We start from the raw sequence: 22,196 nt of genomic DNA, 5'->3' as shown, positions 1-22,196 counted from the left end.
ATGGTGGCCAGCCAGAAGAGGGGTGTTCTCAGGAGGCTCCAGGTCAGGAAATGATGCAGTCAGCCCTTCCCCTACCACCCTGAAACAGGGCATAGCTTCCAGAGTTAGCCCAGGGCATCTGCAGGTCCAAAGAGAATCCCAGGGAGAGAGCCAGCCTCAGTCCCTTCACATGGTAAAAGGTATCCTGTGGACAGACACTGGTGGTTTTCAAACTTCAGTAGGCCTTGTGACTACACTGGTGTCTGTGCATATGCAGATGCTCATTTTGAGATTCAGCGGGTCTGAGTGGGACCAAAGGACTCTGCATTTTATACAAGAACCCTCCACAAATTGATCCAAATCCAATGACTTCCCCACCTTAGGTTGTCACTGGTAGATGGACCAGGTCTTCCTATATCTAAGCTGAATGGTGTTTCTTCAGGTGAGGTACAATGAAAGACATGAATACCAGAAAAAGCACCAAAAACTGTTCTATTTCCATGTTACTAGTGTGGGACATGTGCATGGGTGCATGTCCCACTGAGTATCACTTACCCAATCCATAAAGATCATCAGAGTTGTCACTGACCAAGAGCCTAGGATGTGTAGATATCCAAGTTAACGGTCTTATAGGTAGGTTCCATTCAAGGACAGGGCAGAAAACTTGACCAAGGGTTCTGGCATGGTCAGGAGCAAAACTAGCACATAAGGCACACTTGTCCAGCTGTGAATCCAGGGTCTTGCTTGTCATGCACGTGTGCCAGACACAAATTGCGCCAATTCTCCTTAAATAAGTATTTTTAGGCAATAATCACTGCTTTCCTTAATTTTCCTTTGCTCTCCTTTACTAGGATCTGATGGCTTTCTTCTCAGTAAGACTTTGAACGACATAGCACATTGACTATTTTGGCCTCAGAACCTCTACTTAGGTTCAAAATTCAGCTCTGTTACTATCTGGCTTTGGAAAGTTACTAACCCTCTCTCAGCCTTTGTTCCTCATCAATAAATGAAGGTAATCTTTATACCACAGAATCTCTGTTGGGCTTACATGAGTTAATATATGTAAATCTGATATTGAGCTCCTTAAAAATGTTCCTTATTCTTTCTGTTCTTCTACATGTCACTTGGCAGTCATATGCTGTCTGACTGCTGTAGGGTGGTAATGGAAAGGACTCATCTAATTTATAATAATTTGGGAGATAAACTAGGACTGGGCCATGGGGAACTTAAGTAATTTTGAGAAGGAAAAGACACTACACATGCATGCATGCATACACATGCACACACACACACACACACATCTCTTTGAGTTAGCAAACTTGCACAGCTAACATGAGAGGAAATGGGTGTAGCCAGAGAGGGGCTGGTCCCCAGAAGAAGTGGGCAGATACAGCATTTGCATGCCACCAGGAATGAGAAAAAGGAGGGTCACAGAATCTATGGGCCATCAGAGAATGAGCACATGGAGCAAGATGAGCTAACTGGGAAAAGGCATATGGCTGAGAGCTGGTCTCAGGAAGGGCACACAACATGCAAACAAGAGACATTTGGCACATGCATCATCAGGGATGGGTGAGGATCAGGGATCAGTGAGGACTGAAAATAAGCCTCATAGCCACATCCAAACTGCTGCATCAAAACAACTGCATTCAAGGAGCCACATCAGAGCTTTCTATTACCCATGTGTACATACATACACATGTACAGAAACACACACACACAGACACACACAGGCATACATACACAGACACACACAGGTACACACACAGACATACACATGTTAGAGCACAACATCCTTAGGCCTGTCTGACCTTTGTGCTTTCCACAGGCACAGGTGTCTGAATAAGGAAGTGGGGTAAGTAATCCAAGTTCTGTTGATAAAATCAGGGATCAGGAAGAATCAACGGACTTTACATTTACACAGAAAACCAAAGGACTCTGTGGCTTTCAGGAGACTGTAAAACAAAAATCCATGTGTGCTTTAATCCTATGCATATTGACTCTGCCATGAAAACTGACTGCAGAGGAACCAGCTCCACATTGCAGCACCTGGGCACCCGGGAGCAAAGGTGGTATGGACTTATGTTAATGCCTCAATGTAAAAAGCCCCTCAAGAAGACCCCAGAGACCACTGGGGGAGAGCAGGAAGGCTGGGTGACTGGAAGGAGGACTCACAACAAGCCAGACACTTATCTCTTCACAGACCTCCCTTCTCCCATTGGGTCCCTCTGACACAGGCCTAGCACCAAGGGCCTCCCTCTGTGGTTATAAAGATTGCAATGAGGTGAAAAGGGTGATGAGTATTCTAGCATCTCTCTCCTATGCCGAGATGTAACTCCAAGAGGACATGGAGCATGCATGTTTTGCTTACTGCTGTACTCCAAATGTCTCAGAAATAATAGATGTTCAATAAATATAGAAAATCATAAATGGATAAATAAATCAACAGCCAGTGTTGGAGTCAGCAAAGGCAGTTAGCCAAAGATAGTGATCAGCATACTCCATAACTGGGAAGGTTCCCATCATCTGCAGACAGTTCTGGGGCCAGATTCGGCTCTTGGCCCTACTCTCTCTTCTTGCCACCTCTCCTCTAATGCAGGGTTCGCCTGAGTCTCTCTTCTCAGATTCTTGCATTATCTTGATACAAAACAAGAAATCCACAAGATTATACATCAAATATGTCAATCTAGGACAAAACCCTGTCAAAGGGACACCATGGGAGGGGGGAATAATGCCTAAAACAATGGAAGTAAAGTCCCCAAGATCACCCTTGAAAAAATAAAGGTGATTTCTATTCCATACCCCGATTCCTTATGCTCCTCACTAGGCCCCTTCCCTCTCATGGCCTCAACCAACTGTCTTCTCACCACAGCTTCCCAGGGTGCTCCCAAACCCCCTCTATCCACTTCATCCTTCTCTCACAGAACATCTGTTCTCAGAGTAAAAGCTTAGCCAACAACTGGAATTTATATCTAAAAACATCAAGACTTTTACTTCCAGCCAAGATGGAATAAAAGGAACCAGATTTACCTTCCTTCCTAAAACAAACAAAAAAAAACTGACAAAATATATAAAACAGCAGTTCTCAGACATTGTACATCTGGTAGCACAGGACAATGATCCCTGACAGAGGAGAAATAACAAGGTGAGCCCTATTATTGTTCTACCTTCTTGTCTAGAGAAAGTTTCCAGTCAGCAGAGCAAGAGAGAGGAATCCGGAAGGAGACAGAGTTGAAGAGTCAGAGCTGGGGATACACGGAGACCAAGGTGTGGTGGGCAGCTTTTGAAGGTTTAGGATGATCCTAGACAATCTACACCTCCTGGTATTGAAGCCCCTGTATAGTCACCTCCCACATCGTTGCAAAGCTAGTCTGTGTGACTAAAAGCATGCTGCAGGAGTGGTAGTAAATGAGGATGGCAGACTTTCATCTTGGACACTCATTCTCCCCACCCCTACCCCTCCTCTCTCTCTCTTTCTCTCTCTCTCCCCTTCTCTGTCTCTCTCCCATCACTTGCTCTGGGATGTCATGGCATGTGAGAAACCCTGAGAAAAGGACCACATAGTGAGGAACAAGGCCTCCTGCCAGCAATCATGTGAGTGAGTTCGGGAGCAAATTTTCTAGCACTTTCAGATGACCACAGCCCTGGTCAACAACCTGACTACAACCTCATGAGAAACCCTAAGTCAGAATCACTCACCTAAACTTCTCCCAATCACTAACCCATGAAAATTATGTGAGATACTTGTTTTAACAATACCATCAGGTGTCTACACAGAAAAATAAAGGGCTTGAGAAATAGTAGATATGTTTGGGCTCCTGGGTCGCTCAGTCGGTTAAGCACCCAACTCTTAGTTTCGGCTCAAGTCATGATCTTGCGGTTTTGTGAGTTCAAGCCCCACATCGGGCTCTGTGCTGGCAGTGCAGAGTTTGTATGGGATTCTCTCTCTTTCCCTCTCTCTGCCCCTCCCCCACTGGTGCTGTTTCCATGTTTCTCAAATAAATAAATAAACTTAAAAAAATAGTAGGTATTTGTAAGTAAATATGAAATGTTTCCATCTTTATTTTTTAAATCTATCTTAAAGAAAACTGAATGCTTAAATCAAGAAAAAACAACACAATATTATGGGTTTTATGATATATGTAAAAGTAAACTTAGGACAATGACAGTACAAAGGCCAGCAGGGTAAAAATTGGAGTATACTGCTAAAGTTCATGTACTGTATAAGAAGTGGTTTAGTATTACTCAACATTAGACTATAAAACATTAAAAATGTATAGTATAGCACTAACATAATAACTAGAAAAGGGAGAATATAGTTAATAAGCCAACAAAGGAGATAAATGGCAAATACCATATGATTTCACTCATATGTGGAATTTAAGAAACCAGACAAATGAACAAACAAGGGAGAAGAAACACCCCAAAACATAGACTCTTAAACATAGGGAATAAACTGGTGGTTGCCAGATGGAGGTGTGGGGTAGAGAGGAAATAGGTGAAGGGGATTAAGAGTACACTCATCTTGATGAGCACTGAGAAATGTATAGAATTGTTGAATCACTATTTGTACACCTGAAACTAATATAACACTGTATGCTAATTATACCTCAATAAAAATAAAAATAAAATAAATTTAAAAATTAAAATAATTAATTAAAAGAAGGCAGAAGGAAAGAGGAAAAAAGACAAGATGGGACAAATAGAAAACAAGATAGATTTTAAAATAACTGCATTAAATTTAAATGACACAAGTATCCCAATTAAAAAACAGATTACCAGATTGCATAAATAGGCAAGACGACTACAGAAATCCACTGCTGCCTACAAGAAATCCATTTTAAATATAAAAACACAAATAATTGAGAAGTAAATTTGTGAGGGTAAAAATACCATGCTAACAACGTATCAGAAGAAAGCTGGAGTAGAGTGACTGTATCAATATCAGACAAAGTCAATTTCAGAGCAAATAATATGTCCAAGGATACAGTTAGTTCATACTGATAGAAGAGTCAGTTCATAAAGAGGATACACAATTATATTTGTGCTTCTAATAACAGAGCTTCAAAATGCATGAAGCAAAACCTGATGGAAGTGTAAGCTGAAATAATAAATTATCCATTACAGTCAAAGACTTCAACACAATGAGCTGGGTTCAGGTGGATACACATGTAGAGCCCATTGTATCCCAACTGTGAGATCAGTGGGCCTGAAGCAATGCAGAAAGAGGCTGAAAATCAACAAGAGTGTTCTGGTCCAAGGGGGAGGGTGTAGCTCAGGTTAAGGCTGGGGTAGAAGAGTCAACAGAGGACAATCCATCTTTATCCTACTTTCGGGGCCATGATGGTTTTTGACTTCTAGAAGTCTCTCAGGGGAAGAAGCACCTATAGGGAGCTGTCATTCCAGAGACTAGGTCTGTTTCTTTACTGTCAGGACCTCCTACCCCCTACCCTGCGACTTCCATTCTTTAACCTAGAGATTGAAACTCAGGGGTTTCTACAACTTTCTTAAGGTATAATTGCCATATAATAAACTGTCCATATTTAAAGTCTAAAATTTGACATACTTTTTATATACCCATAAAACCGTTACCACAATCATGATAATGAATATCCATCACCTCCAAAAGTTTTCTCCTTCCCCTTCACAATCCCTTCATCCTACCCATTCTGCCCCCACTCAACTACAGTCAATCACCAATCTGTTTTCAGTCACCATAGATTAGTTTGTATTTTCTAAAATGTTATATAGGCCGGGGTGCCTGGGTGGCTCAGTCAGTTGAGCATCTGACTTCAGCTCAGGTCATGATCTCACAGTTTGTGAGTTCAAGCCCCGCATGGGGCTCTATGCTGACAGCTCAGAGCCTGGAGCCTGTTTCGGATTCTGTCTCCCTCTCTTTCTGCCCCTCCCCTGTTCACTCTCTGTCTCTCTCTGTCTCCCAAAAATAAATAAATGTAAAATAAAAAAAATTTTTTAATGTTATATAGGCCAAGTCATATAGTATTTATTCCTTTTTTTTTTTTTTTTTGTCTAGCTTTTACACCTCGGTATATTTTTTGAGATTCATTAATGTTGTTTTGTGTATTGACAATTCATTTTATTTTATTGCTAAGTAGTATTCCCTTAAGTGGATATAACATACCTGATTTATTAATTCACTTATTTATGGACATTTGAGGGTTTTTTTTTCCCAACTGGGGACTGTAACAAATAAAGTCACTGTACATGTCTTTTAAGGACACATGATTTTATTTTTCTCAAATATATAGCAACAAGTGTGATAGCTGGGCCATATAGTTGGTCCATCTTTTAACTTTTTAAATTGTCAAAGTAATTATACCAGTTATATTTCCACCAGAAGTGAATGAGAATTCTGGTTCATCAACATCTTCATTGACTCCTGATATGGTCAGGGTTTTTTTTTTAATGTTTTGTTTTTTGTGTTTGTTTTTGTTGGTGGGGAGAGTGTTAGTTTTTAGCCATTCTAAAGGGCACGTAGTGATATCTAACTGTGCTTTGAACTGGCATTTTTTTAATGACTAATGATGTTGAGCACCTTTTCATGTATTTAATTGCCATCCATATATCTTCTATTATAAAGTACTTATCAGTTCTTTTGCCCACTGGATTCTTTGTGTTACTATTGGATTGTAAAGCAGAAGAAGTGGGAGAAAAGAGTAATAAAGGGCTATTTTTGATAAGAAGACTAGAGAAGTACTCTCTAGGTAAGTGATATTTCAACAGCAACCTAAAGGAAGTCAGGAAGTAAGCTCTGTGTGTAGCTAAGAGAAGAGTTTCTCAGCAGGGATACAGGAGGTCCAAAGGCCGTAAGGCAACAGAAGAGTTTAGTGTGTTTGAGGGCTAGCAAGGAAAACAGTAGAGCTAGAACAGAGAGGGAGAGACAGAGACAGAGACAGAGAGGAGAAATTCATTAAGAAAATCTACTTCCCAAAGCAGTGAATGAGAGACCAAATCTTAAAGGAACTACCACACAGTAGACATTTATTTTTAAAAATCAGTTTAATCTGAGTATTTATTCGCAAGGCCATACCCACCCTGTACCCTTTTCATGCTTAGCTCCTGGATTCTAGCTTGAAGCAACTCTTTACCAGCTGGAGACTTTATTCCTTCCTGCCATGCCTCCCTGAGAGCCTGCAGACTCTTCATTTCACAGCCTGATGTAGCTGGAGGGGCAGGGGTTTGGAACAGGCAGCAGGGGAGGACCATTTAATCAAGAATTACTTAAACTGTTTGCCGGACTTCATTTACCACTATGATGGGACATAAAAGTTTAAGGGCTTTCACCAAAAAATCTATGATCCAGCTCTATACAAGTTCTAATAAATCTGCAAAAAGGAAATTTATCATCTCTCAATAAATGTGTCTTTTCTGCACTATCTTCTGAAAACTTGAAAATCCAAGATATAAATCTCAGCATTAGGCTTCATGTTTCTCTCCTCAGGGGGATGGCATTCCAAACTGTGACATGGATGCCTCCCAGCACCCCCTGTGTGTCCCAGTGTCCCTTTTAACTCTTCTCTCCAGTCCTTCCTGCTCCAACAGTTTCTGCTCCTCTTCATCCTGGAGCCCTCGGAGTGTTCTAGAGACACTGCACACATGCAAAGAAAGCCTCTCCAGGCGTCAGTTTCCTCATGCGGGAAATAAAGATGATGAGGGACCATAAGGCAAGCTGAAGACCAAGCACAAGCTAGCAACCCCCCTACCCCTACCTCCCAGGTGGGATATGTGTGACATTCCTCAGGCATTCCAGGCTGCCCAAGAACAAAGGAAAGGACAGAAACTAAAAGGTTAAACTGATAGAGTCTCCATCAGTTTACAAATATCTTAGTACAGTTACAAGGAAAGGACAATCTTATCAATAGCCTAATGTCCAGAACTCCCTACTGTCTTAATGTCAAGGCTTTAGCTAGAGGGGAAAACAACCTTAGCCTGACAATAGCTAGGCCTCTAGTAACCTATGAGTTTTTAGCATATGAAAATCCCTTTAAGAAACTTCTTGACTTTACCTCCCACCACTCCACAGAATGTAACCAGTCATTCTTCACCACCCCAGTGCAGCTCTTTCTGCCCATAGGCCCAGTCCTTGTGCTTTAATAAAATCACCTTTTTGCACCAAAGACATCTTCAAGAATTCTTTCTTGGCCATCAGCTCCAAACCCCACCATCACCCCAAAACTTAATCAAAAAGGTTGGACTGAATGACCTGGCAGGCCTCTTTCTACTCCAGTGACCCCAGTGGTACTGGGATACCCAAACTGTAGCCAGGGTTGCTGTCTCATGAGGCTCATTTGTTGGGGGTGGGGTGGGGAAATGCAAAAATGCAGACCTTGTTACATGCAACAAATGGGTGAACGGGGAAACATCATGCTAAGTGAAAGAAGGCAGACCCAAAAGGCCAAATGTTGTATAATTCCATCTACATGAAATGTCCAGAGTAGGCAAATCCATAGAGACAGAAAGTAGATTAGTGGTTGCCAGGGCCTGGGGGGAGGGAGAAATGAAGACTGGCTTCTAAGGAGAACAGTTTTTTGGGCACGTGATGGAAATGTTATGAAGTTAGGTAATGGTTGCAAAACAGTGAATATGCTGAAGACCACTGAACTGTACACTTTAAAATGATGAATTTTATGTTATGTGCATTATACCTCAATTTAAAAATATATAGCTCTTAAACAACTGCAGACCTTGGCAAGGTGAAGGAATCAGCTAAGCACAGGGGACCCAGGACCTGCTTCAGTGGGGACCAGGTAGTTCAGCCAGCATAGCTAAAGGGGAGAGGATCCAGCTGACCCACCGCAGGAAAAGGCAGCCTCAAGGGCTCCTGCCCAATGGAGAGCCTGACCAAGGTCAGCAGGCCCATAGCCCAGGATGCCTGAGGCCAAATCCTAGAGGCAGGCGTCTGGAGGTGTGATCTCAGGACCACCTGCGTCAGAACTATCTGGGGGCCTTGTTAAAAAGGCAGACCCTCACCCCATCCCAGACCAACCTTATTGGAGTTTTATTTTTAACAAGCTCTCTAGATAATTCCTTAGCAAGCTAAGTTTGAAAAACATCTTGAGCTAGAGCACTTTTCAAATTCTAAAGGGTATACCAATTGCCTGGAAAAGCTATTAAAATGTAGATGATCTTGATTCAGTGAGTCTGGGTGGGGCCTGAGATTCTGCATTCCTAATAAGCTCTCAGGCCAGGATCTTGTTGCTGGTTCCTGGACTCCACTTTGAGTAGCAAGGATTACATCAGTTTCTTAAACATGGATGCATATTGCAATTACCTGTACAAACCACTGAGGCCTACGTCTCATTCTCTGAGATTCTAAATTAGTCTCTGGGGTGACCTAGGCATCAGAGTTTTTAAAAATTTCCCCAAAGTGATTCTAATATGTAAGCATGGTTTCAAATTGATGCAGAAAGAGACTGGTGTTCTAAGCAGGTGTCCAGTTAGATTGAGTAAAAATGCAGGAGGAGCCAAAATCTATGGATAGGAACAATGCAGAGGGATAGGAACTGCTTCAGATTCTAACCTATACATCCAGGAGGTGTCTGTGTCTCACTTCTGGAGTCCAAGAGAGTGCTAGAATGACTAATTTCCAAGCCCAGCAGATGGGGGAAGAAGGGCACCCCTGTCAGTTTCCTACCTCAGTCCTATGTGGCTCAGAGCCTGAGATTGAAAGTGGGGTCTATTAGTTGATCCAGTTCAAGGAAGCTATGAGGGCAGAGGCTGGGACCCAGTGCCTCCTACCTTACCCAGAATGTTCCAATTATTGGAAAGACCTTAAATCCATGGAACCATATTGCCATGAAAGTCTTGGAGGGGAACTTCAGCAGGGTGTCATCTCTTTGCCCTGTTCACCTCTGGCCGTCCTGCACTTTCCCCAACAGCAACAACAACTGGCTTTGATTGGAGAAGTTTGAGGAATGAGAGACCTTCACATTTATCCAGGCTTACATGGGGGAACTCTCTTTTTGGGGAAAGACACATATGCCGGAAGGAAGAAAGATGTGGAGAGCAGGGAACTGCAAGAGCTGTTTACTAGAAAGCCAGAGACAGATGTCAAAAGCAACACAGAGGCACGTTAGCAAGATTGCGCCAGAGCTGCATGGAGCCGAAACACAGGCCATATTTCAGCAGGAAATAAAAATGTGTCTGTAATTAATGATCCTCTAGGAACACACGGCCCTTATTAATGTAGCAATTTGGAGAAACATAATTCACTAGACGTCAGGCTTGAATTGCCAGGATGGTTTGTCAGCTGGAGGAGGGTTCAGAGAGAGCAAGTAGAGGCAGAAGCAGTGGTGATGGATTCCCAGGGGTCTCAGGGAAAGAGCCCTGGGATGGAGCAGGGGCTGGGCTGGGACGTTGAGGAGAGGCAACTGCTTTCTCACCATGCCTATGCGTGTGCAGGCTGCAGGGCCCGGAGGTCTTGTTCATATCCAGGCTCTCCCCCTTTGCTAGGCAACCTTGGCCAAGTGGCTCGATGTCTCTCTTTGTGTCTGCTTGTTTATCTGAAGAAAAAGAATATAATAATTGTACCTACTTACAGAATTAAAGCATTTTAGCATAGTGCTTGCATGTAGTAAGTGCTAAATAAACAGCTCTTATTATCATTGGCACATTTCATCCATGCATAAAGAGGAACAACAATAGCAGCATGGGCTATGATGGGGGTTTCTGTAGAAACCCCTTGCTGAGCTATCTGCCCAACCAGTTGTGTGACAGAAAGTCTTGAACAAAAGAGGAAAGAGCAGAGCAGAAATGGCCTGTGTCCCCTTAGTACACATATGGGGTTCAATGGCAAAAATGGTACGACTACTCATCAGGGAAACAGAGTTACTGCACGTCCAGGACCAGCCTCTGATGAGCTCAGAGTGTACAACTGAGTTGGCAAAACTGAATTACCAAGGTGCCTAGGTGGCTCAGTTGGTTAAGCATCTGACTTTGGCTTAGGCAATGATCTCACGGTCCATGAGTTTCAGCACTGCATGGGGCTTGGCACTGATAACGTGGAGCCTGCTTAGGATTCTCTCTCTCTCTCCTCCCTCTCTCCACCCCTCCCCTACTCTCTGTCTCTCTTTAAAAAAAAATTAAATCCCTGGTCCTAACCCTCCCTAACTAGCTGTGTGGTCTTAGGCTAACTGCTGCTTAGACAAACCATCCTGAAAACTCAACGCATAGTTCCTAAGGGCCTGTGTCCTCTAACTTCTTAATTTAATTCTGTGGTTAAAGAGAACAGGCACAGGCTGAGTAAACCTGGGACCAGACCTGGGGAAGTTGAGACTGTATCAGTCATTCATATGTCCTTCCTGGCAAAGCCCTGGATCTGGGACACAGATGCTCACCTTTGCCACCTTAGGTGGATATGGACTCTACATTGCTCCTGACCTTCTCTCCCAGAAAGTCCTAGAAAAGAAGTTATAGTCCCAAGTCCTGCCTTTCCCCAGCTGTGTCCAGGGGCCCATGTGCTACCAAATGGCACCAAATTGGACCTTTTTTCTATTAATTTTAATTTCGCTCTTCTGTATTGTCAGATGTTCTTACCAGCTCTGTCCCTTCAACTTATCAGCACATTCAAGTCTGCCTTACCCTAAAACAAATTAACAGAGAAACATTCCTTGGTTTTGCTGCTCACCCATGGCTTCTACTCTCTCCTTTGCCTGGCAGACAAGCATCTCGAAAAATAATTGGCACTAGCTGTCTCCATTCCTCATTTCCCAATCACTTCTAGAGCCATCACTCTGGCCTCAATCACTACCATTCCATGGAAACCACTCTGACCTCATCCATCATCAACATCACTATTGCCAACTCCAAGGAGCCTTTCCCATTAATTATCCTAACACTTAATGGGGTTTAAAAAGTTGGCCACTCTCATCTCTTTAAAACTTACCTTCTTTGGTTTACATGGTACAGGTCCCTCCCGGATCTTCTGCTTCTGATCGTTCATGATTGGTAGACCATCCTCTTGCACCCACACCTTAATTGATCACATTGTCTAGGATACTGCATTTGGCCACTTCTCTTGTTTTACATCCTTTTCTTACCAGATACCGTTTCTCCTATGGTTTTAACTAACATCTAGTTACTCATGGTTTCCAAGTCTTTATTTCCATCCAAGACCACTCTCCTAAGATATAAAACCCACAACAGATCAAAGTAAGTTATAAACCTACATGTTCCATGTCCTTGTATGAATTTCCTATAGATATCTCAAATTCAATATATCTCAGAAAACCATCTCACCATTATCTCCCCCAACACCACACTCAGCTTTCTCTCTGTCTGTGCTCCCTATGCTTGATGGATTACTCCAGAGCTGTGTATCACTCACAACCCCTCCAGCCACCTGATCCCCAACAATCTTCAAGCCCTGTTGACTTTGCTCATTCATCAGTCCCCTCCCCAATCCATACCCTCTGTCACTTCCTTAGTTCAAGCAAATCTCTCACCTGCATGTGCCAATAGTCTCCTAACTGGTCTGCTCTTGATGCCCCCCAATCCATCTGCCTCACCACCACAAAAGTGATCAATGTGTATAGCTAATCATAGTTCTCTCCATGCTGATGTCCTTCCTTGACTTTCCTCACCTGCAAGATAAATGTCAATGCCCTATCCTGGTGTATCAGACTTTTTATAATATGGGCCTTCCTTCCCCTTCTCTCTGGTCTCATCACTTGCTGAGTGACTTTAAATTCCCCAAACATACTAGGCAATTTCATGCCTCCAGGACTTCTTTTTAGTCTCTTATCCCTTGTCTTCTGGAAGGCTAGGGGTGGGGTCAGTTACTTACCTCTTTTTCTTTCACCCTTTTCTGGATTTGACTCCTGGCCTTTCTCATTTGTGTAATTTATCAACCACTCTCTCACCCAGCCCAGTGTCCATCCTTGACCCTCCTCTCATGGTATAGCTTATTTCTGATGACATCCTAGTGAGACGTTAGCTCTCAGAAAACTTGAGAGACTCATTTAGGGGAAATGATTAACAAGTAGTCTGTGGAAACATCATTCTTAAAGATTTTCTTTCTTGTAAAATTATATTCATGAAGCATTTGTACTTATGTCTCTTTTATAGAGGAAACCCAACCATAACAAATCCATACATAAGCAATACATGTAATTTTTATAGGTAAAAACAAAAAAGCAAAGTTGTATTATTTTTTTTTAATTGGTCATACTTAGAAAAGACCAGGCTAGAGGCCACACGCACATCCTGGGGTCAGCTCCTGGAAGTGAATTCAGGGCAGGGATCTTGAATTCAAGTGCCTGGAAGAGCAGCATAGTCAGCAGTAAGGGAGAAGAGAGCTGTAGATAGGCTGAGGAACCACACTGGGCCTGCCCCAAGGAGGCAGCTGCTACTCAACTGAGGATTTGCTTCCATGCCCCAATATGCACTGTGCTGCCAATTTTGCCAGAAGTTCAAAAGAAGTTAGATATTTGATTTGTCCTTGTTTTTCTGTTTGTAAGGACATCAAGATGATTTCATCAAGATGAAAGTTGAGATCTTTCATCATTTTTAATATAGGCAAATAAACCTATAATTTTTCCTCTAAGCACTGTTTCAGCTGCATCCCATAAGCGTTGATGTGTCATGTTCTCTTCCTTCACAGTTCAAATTTTTCTACGTCCCTTATGGATTCTTTCTTGATCTACACATTATTAAAAAGTTATTTTGTTTAATTACAAAACATTTGTTGATGTCTCAAATTTCTTCTGATTTTTTATCTTTCATTTAATTCTGTTTTGGACAGAGGAAATTCTTTGAATGGTTTAAATATTTTATATTGACTAAGACTTATTTTAAGAACTAGCATATGATCTTTCCTGGAGAATGTTCCAGGTGCTCTTGAAAAGAATGCAAATTCTTTTCTTTCGGGTGGCATTTTCTATAAATATCAATTAGGTCACATCAGTTGATAAGGTTGTTCAAGTGTTCTATATCTGGCTGATTTTCTGTTTTTTTAAATATTATAAGTGTAAGATTGAAATTTCCAACTGTAACTTTTGAATTTTCTGCTTCTATCAATTCTATCAGCTTTATATTAATTTATTTTGGCTTTTTTGTTAGATACTTTACATTTTAACTATGATAGCTTCCTGATACATTAGCCCCTTATTATGAAACGACCTCTTATTCTCTAATAATGTTTAAAAACTCCTGTCTGATAATAATAAAGTCATTCCAGCTCTCCTATGGATACTATTTGCATGCTATATCTTTTTTCCATTCTATTAATTTCAAACTAGTTGTGCTTTTGAATCTGAAATGTGTCTCTTGTAGATAGCAAACAGTTGAATCTTGGTTTTTTTATCCAGTCTGACAATCTTGCCTTTTTGTTGGACTGTATAGTCCATCCAAACCTGACAGAATTATTATGTTTGGATTTACATCTGCTATCTTGTTTTGTTTTCTATACACTCCATATCTTTTTTCTCCATCTATTCTTCCTTTATACCCTTCTTTTGTTGTAAGCAATTTTGTTTTGCTTACTTCCTCTTTTGCTCTTAATTCTTTACTTTAATTTCTATGATGTTTAAGGATACATTTTTCAGCTATTTTCTCAGTGATTTCTCAGTCAGCTGTATGAATTAGAATATGCATCAAAGCATACTTCAAGTCTCTACTGACTTCATTCTGATAAAATACAACAACTCTGCTCTAGTATCTCTTCACTTCCTCCTCCTCCTCTGTGTTATTATTTTCATATAGGTATAAATATATATGTTCTATTTATATCTAAATACAGTATTTAAGTATTGCTTTTATGAAATCTTCTGTCTTTTAAGGAAATTAACAGAGGAAAAGTAAAGGAAATATATTTATATTTTCTATTATATTTATCTACATATTTATCATTTCTGGGCTCTTCATTTCTTCCTGTGGATTTTAGTTATTATTGGCACCATTTTCTTATAGCCTGAAGGACTCCTTTCAGTATTTCTTGTAATGCAGGTCCACTCCTCCCAGTCCTTGTATTCTGGGAACATTTTTATTATATGTTCAGTTTTGAAGTATCCTCTTTCTACATATAGAACTCTCTTTTTTTTAAGTTTTTATTTATTTATTTTGAGAGACAAAGAGAAAGCAGGGGAGGGGCAGAGAGAGAGGGAGAAAGAGAATTCCAAGCAGCCTCTGCACTATCAGCACAGAGCCCAATGCAGGGCTTGATCTTAGGAACTGTGAGATCATAACCTGAGCTGAAATCGAGTCAGACACTTAACCCACTGAGCCACCCAGGTACACGATATTTTTCCTAGCACTTAGAATATGTAACTTCACTGCTTATTGAGAAGACAGAAGTTAATCATATTATTGGTCCCCTGTTTGTGAGGAGTCATTTTTCACCTCTGTTTTTTAAGATTTTTCTCTTTGGCTTTGGTTTTCAACAGTTTGACTACTATGTGTTTAGGTGTTTATCTCTTTGAGCTTTTTCTACTTGTGGTTCAGTGAATTTCTTTAACCAGTACATTAAATGTCTTTTACCAAATTTGAGGAGTTTGGTCTATTATTCAAATATTATTTTGTTTTTTTATCTTCCTCTCCTCTCCTTCTGGGACTCCCATCATATGCATCTGTCTCACAGGTTTCTAAGGCTCTGCTCATTTTTCACTATGTCTTTTTTTCCCCTTCCAAATCTTTAGATTTGATCATTTCTACTGACCTATCTTAAGCCCATTGATTATTTCTCCCACCATCTCAAATCTGCTAATGAGCCCGTGAGGCATGTTTTTCATTTCAATTATACTTTTCAACTCCAGAATTTCCATTTGTTATTTTTTTTACATTTCTTATTTCTTTTTTAGATTCTTTGTTGAAACTTTGTCATTTTTTTCCTTTAGTTCTAAAAATATTTATGAAAGCTACGTTTAAGTCTTTGTTAAAGGTCTTACCCGGGCCCACTTAGAGTTTATTGCTATTGACTACTTTGTTTCATTTCTCTGAGTATGGGACACACACTGTTGAATACCAGATCTACTTAGTGATTCTTGTAGTAACTCTGCTTCACTTCTGCCATTCCACCAGAGCCACTCACTGCAGCTCCCCAGTGAGTGTGGCAGTACCTGGGCCTTTCTCCACCCTGCCTCTGGATGGAAGACTGAGTTTGAAAGTGAGGGGTGACAAGTAATGGGAAACGAGAAGATAGAGAGAAAGAGCTTCTGTACTTGAGTCCCAGTTTTCCATTTATAAAACAAAAATATAATAACTTCATCACAATTTTTTATACGGGTCAAAAAGAATATATTTGCATTTAAAACATTGTACAAACCTGAAAATGACATGGATACTAATATTATTTTAACATTATTTTCTTCCTTCATCAGTCAGATGTTTAACCTCAAATGTGATATCTGGGAAATGAGTCAGGGAAAAAATCAGGAGCAAGCATCCAGAAGGACTGTGTCCTTCACAAAGAAAAATTCACAGGAAAAGACAGAAAAATAAGAGAAAAGGTAACTACAGGGAAAGGGAGGAGGATTAAAGAGAAAAAAGAACAGGCTTCACAGCTCTTTGTGTGTATCCAGAAACATAACCCAAAAGTCATTATTAGTATTGTTAACCTTGTAGTAAAAGTGTTTATTTTTTAAGTTTATGTATTTATTTTGAGAAAGAGAGAGAAGAAGAGAGGAGAGAGAGAAAGACCAGGAGCAGGAAAGGAGCAAGAAAGAGGGAGAGAGAGAATCCCAAGCAGGCTTAACGCTGTCAGCACAGAGCCTAATGTGGGACTAGATCCCACAAACCTTGAGATCATGACCTGAGCAGAGATCAAGAGTCCAATGCTTGACTGAGCCACCCAGGCACCCCCCTAACCTTGTAGTAAGAGTTTTAAAGATCCACAGGGCCTTGCAATTTGTTTATTCTACTTCCATAAATCAGACCTCCTGGGAGGACAGAGCCAGTAGCTGGCAGAGAGAGAAAGAAACATTGTCCTTCCTTCCAGATGGGGTCATGTCCAGAAAAATGCTTTATTTAGTACATACCATTCCCTTTTCCTCTCTGCTCTTGCTTCCATACAGAGATGTTGCCTCACTGGCTTATTGCACTTGGTCTCAGTGCTTCGCATGGGGCTGCAAGTAGCAGTAGTCTGGAAATGTAAAATGAAACAGGAATATCTGCCTCCCAATCTGAATGCTGCAGGATCAAGTCACTGTCAGGAATGGGAGCAAGACAAAAAGAGGTACTCATGTCATCTAGAGTAGCTGCTATTAGCTTGCAATCTTGTCTCAGTAATGATGCCTAGCAACTACAAACTCCTTTTAAATTTTGAAGAACTCATTCACATTCATTATCTGAGTATTTGATGATGGGTAACATTTCTAGAGATTCCAAGTTTTCTCCAATAATTTCATCTTGAATATTTTACTTTTTGTCTTTATACTCTAGAACAAATAATAAAAGTAGATTATATATAACTGGATAACCACTTAAACATGGATCTGGCACAGCATTTTAAATTTGTACTGGTAATAAATAAGAAATACAGTGCTAATTGTTTTCAACTAATAAAAAAAGAATAAATTATGTTTAGTTACCAGAGGCCAAATACTGTCACTCAGAAGAATTGACATGAAGGCAACCAGTACCATTGCAAGTAACAATTAATTTTTATTTAAAAAAAATCCATCCTATTCAGTTAATTTTATTCATTTGAACATTATTGGTTTTGTGGTTTTGTTTGTATTTAGTTTATAAATTTGATTTGCTTTTATAGTGATATAAGAGGAGTTTATGCCTAGTTTTCTGTTTATAAATATATAAGTAATAATATAATAAAAACACTTTAATTCAGCAATGTAGAGACAAGGGAGCATAAGTATTTTTCTTTTAAAAGGCTTATATTTACCAGAAGTCTGGGGGGAAGGGTGTGTATCATCTTCTAGCTCATCACCACAACCCAACAAGGAAAGTAAGCAGGTAAGATGTGATTATTGACCAATGTTCAGAGAGGTTGAAAGACAAATCCAAGATGGCATGACAAGGACAGGGTTATTAGCCAGGGCCTGGATTTCTAAACCAGCTCACCCACGTGTACCAAGCAGTCTTCCTTACAGGCAGAGACCACAGAATCATAGAGTTTGAGCATAAGAGTAGCTGTAGGGTCATTTTGTCTTGGGCCCACCCATTGTAGGAATCTCCCCTATAAAACTTCTGCCAGGTGGCCACAAGCCTTCACTTAGAAAGTAACAGACATAGGGACCTAACCACCCCACCATGAAGCCTTTTCCACATAATAAGGTGATAGAGCAAAACCAGCACAGAAAATAAAGTCAGGTACACAGATGGAATCATAATTCTGCCACCAGCAGTGGCTAAGTTAGAAAACATTATTAAGAGCACTGCTCTAATTTATTACTCACAGCAAGCTTATTATTCTCTGTTAGTTAATTAATTTAGTGCTACTCTTATTCACATTTTACAGATGAGGAAACTGAGGCCAGAAGGAAAAATGACTTGCGTAAGTTCTTATTGTTAACCAGACTTTGGAGCTTGAATGCAAACTCAGGAAGTCTGATTCCCGAGGCTTTGACCATGGCAACCATGAACATGTGACCTCAGGTCTCCAGCGGTGCAGAGTATAACTAATGGATGACCCCAGTGTCCACCACCCAGACAATAATTGAAGGAGGTAGACATCCTAAGCTTGGACCATTCTTGGGAGACATACGACTCTTCTGATGGGCAACTTTATTTATTCATATATGTTTTAAAATTTTATTTAAATTCTAGTTAGTTCACATACAGTGTAACATTGGTTTCAGGAATAGAATTTAGTGACTCATCACTTACATAGAACACCCAGTGCTCATCATAACAAGTGCCCTCCTTAATACCCATCATCCATTTAGCCCATACGCCACCCACCTCCCCTCCAACAACCATTTTGTTCTCTATCGTTAAGAGTCTCTTATAGCTTGCTTCCCTCTCTCTTTTATTTCCTTGCCATATGTTCATCCATTTTGTTTCTTAAATTCCACATGAGTAAAATCATATGGTATTTGTCTTTCTCTGACTTACTTATTTCGCTTAGCACAATACATTCTAGCTCCATCCATGTCACTGCAAATTGCTAGATTTCATTCTTTTTGATGACTGAGTAATATTCCATTTTATGTATACCACATCTTGATCCATTCATCAGTCGGTGAACACTTGGGGTCCTTCCATAGTTTAGCTATTGTTGATAATGCTGCTATAAACATTAAGGTGCATGTGCTAAAGGGAAACTTTGATTCAAAGACCTCCTTAGCCCAGCCAATACTTTCTTAGAAGTATGCTACAGTCTGAGACTATAACTATCCAGTTCTCCTTCCTTCCCTCTCTCCTTTACACAGGAAGGCCTTGCTGTAGGCTGAATAGTGCCCCCTGAGAATGTCTACTTCCTAATCCCCAGAACTATTTACCTCATATGGTAAAAGGAACTTTGCATGTGTGATTAAGGATTTTGAGATGAGAGATTAACCTGGGTCATCCTAATTGTCCAATGTAATTATCCTTATAATAGAGAGGCAAGAGGATCAGAAAAGGGAATGTGATAATGAAAGCAGAAGCCAGAGTGATGTGATTGTGGCTTTGAGGATGAAGGAGGGCCATGAACCAAGAAATGTAGGCACATCCTAGAGCCGGAGAAGGCAAGGGACAGATTCTCCCCTGAAGCTTCCAGAAGGAACACAGCCCTGCCAACATTTTGATTTTAGTCAGTGAGACTTCTGACATCCAGAACTATAATATAATCAATTTATGTTGTTTTAAGCCATTAACTTTGTGGTAATTTGTTACAGCAGCAGCAGGAACTGATATAGACCTGCATTATGGTCTGATGGCTTCTTGCCTCCTCCAGCTTCTCTTTTTCTCTGGCAGGCATTTCCCCTCAGTAAATATCTTGTACATCTAATCTTGTTGTGGCATCTGCTTTAGGTGGATCCAAACTAACACAAGTGGTAGGGGAGTGAGGTCTGAGAAAACAGACAGTAGGATGTGTACTTTGAACTGGCTCACTCCTCCATCATGAGTATTAAGTGGTACAAGGAGAAGCTGCAGCAAGAAAGGGTGCCCAATTGCCAAAGATTCCACTGATACTGAGCTGCAAAAACATCTTGATGAGCTGTGAAAACATCTTGATGCAGGAGAACGCTCTTGCAGGTGGAAAAATGTTCTGGTAAAGGGGAGCACCATTGTACAAGTGATTCAGGCATTTAAAAATAAGCAGAAACTGTGTATACAAAGAAAATGTAGAATTGGCTGGTTTACTGATGAATTATGTTGATGTCCTGCAAAGGGATAAAGAGAAACAAGTAGCTAATGGCTATTCATGAAATTTCACCCAAACACCCTTAAATTCTATAGTACAAGGGCATACACAGCTGAGCAGTTACAGTACCATTTGAGTTCTCAGATGACACAGACCTCTTACATTAAGATTAAGGCAACAGAGGGAAAAGCTGGGGCCCTACAACATCTGGGTAGATGCCCCTGGGAATGTCAGCTCTGAAGACCCCTAAACCATCAGAGCTTGCAGAGGGGTGTGTCTTGTCTAGCAAGAGGCAGTACTTGCACTGAGATCAAAGACGCTATAGTGGACTCCTTCCCTTAAAGCAGCAGGTGCGTCTCTCAAGAGCTAGCCCCCACATCTTCTCCCAGTTTCTAGACTGATAACTAGGATTAATCTCATCAAAATAATCTGTCTACAGACATGCTGAACCTACTAAGGAAGGAAAAAGACTATATACTGAAGATGTTCCAAGAATTAGCTGGTAAGTACCAGCAAGAACCAGAGGACTAATCAGATAGACTGGATTTTAAAGATGCTTTATCAAGGAGGCCAGAATTGTAATATTATATAAGGAAGAATTCATTGACTTAGGCTTCTTTCTTGGGAGGTAGGATTAAATTCCCTAGCAAAAACCCGTGGGTAGGTGGGTAATAAGGAGCTCTTAGAATCCTAGAAAAAAGAGAGCCACCACTGGTAAAACAGAAATGCTTGAGTTGTCCTAGCAGAAGCTAGATGAAGAAATAAAGAGGCTGAGTAAAATAGGCCTGCTGGAATGGATGCACTGTTTAAGCTAGAAGAGGCACCAGAGGACTATAGATCACAGGAGGACCTAAAAGAAGCCAAAGGGATTGACCCACAGGGAACTGTGGATGTACCCACTAGAGCACGGTGTCAATAGGAGCAAAAGAAATAGGCAGTCAGCAAAGACACTGCTTAGCATTGATAACCACAAAAATGGCAACAATGGAGGAAGATGCAGCTAAGGGTGACCATTTTAATATGAAGTCAGACTACTCACTCAGTTCCCAAACCTGAACCAATATTAAGATCCAAAACCCACTGACTGAAGAGGAAGGACCCTGTAGTACTCTGATAAGTATATATAGCAACCTTTCCTCAGTCATTTATCTGAGGACCTACAGACCTACGGACATTTATCTGGGTGACTGTACACTGAGGAAAAGGGAAAATCAAAATATTTGGGGAATTATTAGACACTGGGTCTGAGTTAAAATGGATATTCAAAGACTCAAAGCATCAACCTATTCCTCTTGTTAGGAGTGTGGGCTTAGTGGTGCCAGGTAATAAACAGAGTTCTAACCAAAGTCTGACTCCATTAGGGTCACATGAGTGCATGGACTATGAGTGTGTACTTGAAATTAATTTACTGGGTCATTATCAGAGTGGGGAAGGCCAAGTGAAAACCTCTGAAACCATTGGCCACAATAGTAAATAGAAAGCAATAGTGCATGAAAAACAAGAACAAAGCTGGATACATCATACTTCCTAATTTCAAAATATATTACAAAGCTCTAGTAATTAAAAGAGTATGATAATGGCATAAAGAGAGATATATTGACCAATAGAACAAATAGAGGGTCGAGAAATAAATCCACACATATATGGTCAATTGTCCTTCAACAAGGGTGCCAAGAATATACAATAAGGAAGGGATATGTCTTCAACAAATACAAAAAGTGGATGTCCACATGCAAAAGGATGCAATTAGACCCTTACTTTGCTCCATACACAAAAAATGAACTCACAGTGGACTCAACACTTGAATGTGATTTGAAACTATAAAACTTCTAGAAGAAACCATACAAAAAAAAAAACCATCATGACATTGGTCTTGTCAATGATTTAATGGATATGACATCAAAAGCACAGACAACAAAAGCAAAATGAGACAAGTGGGACTACATCAAACTAGAAA

The sequence above is a fragment of the Prionailurus bengalensis genome, chromosome B1 (genome assembly GCF_016509475.1).
Source record: "Prionailurus bengalensis isolate Pbe53 chromosome B1, Fcat_Pben_1.1_paternal_pri, whole genome shotgun sequence".
Classification (NCBI taxonomy): Eukaryota; Metazoa; Chordata; class Mammalia; order Carnivora; family Felidae; genus Prionailurus; species Prionailurus bengalensis.
Note: the sequence above shows the minus strand (reverse complement) of the source record.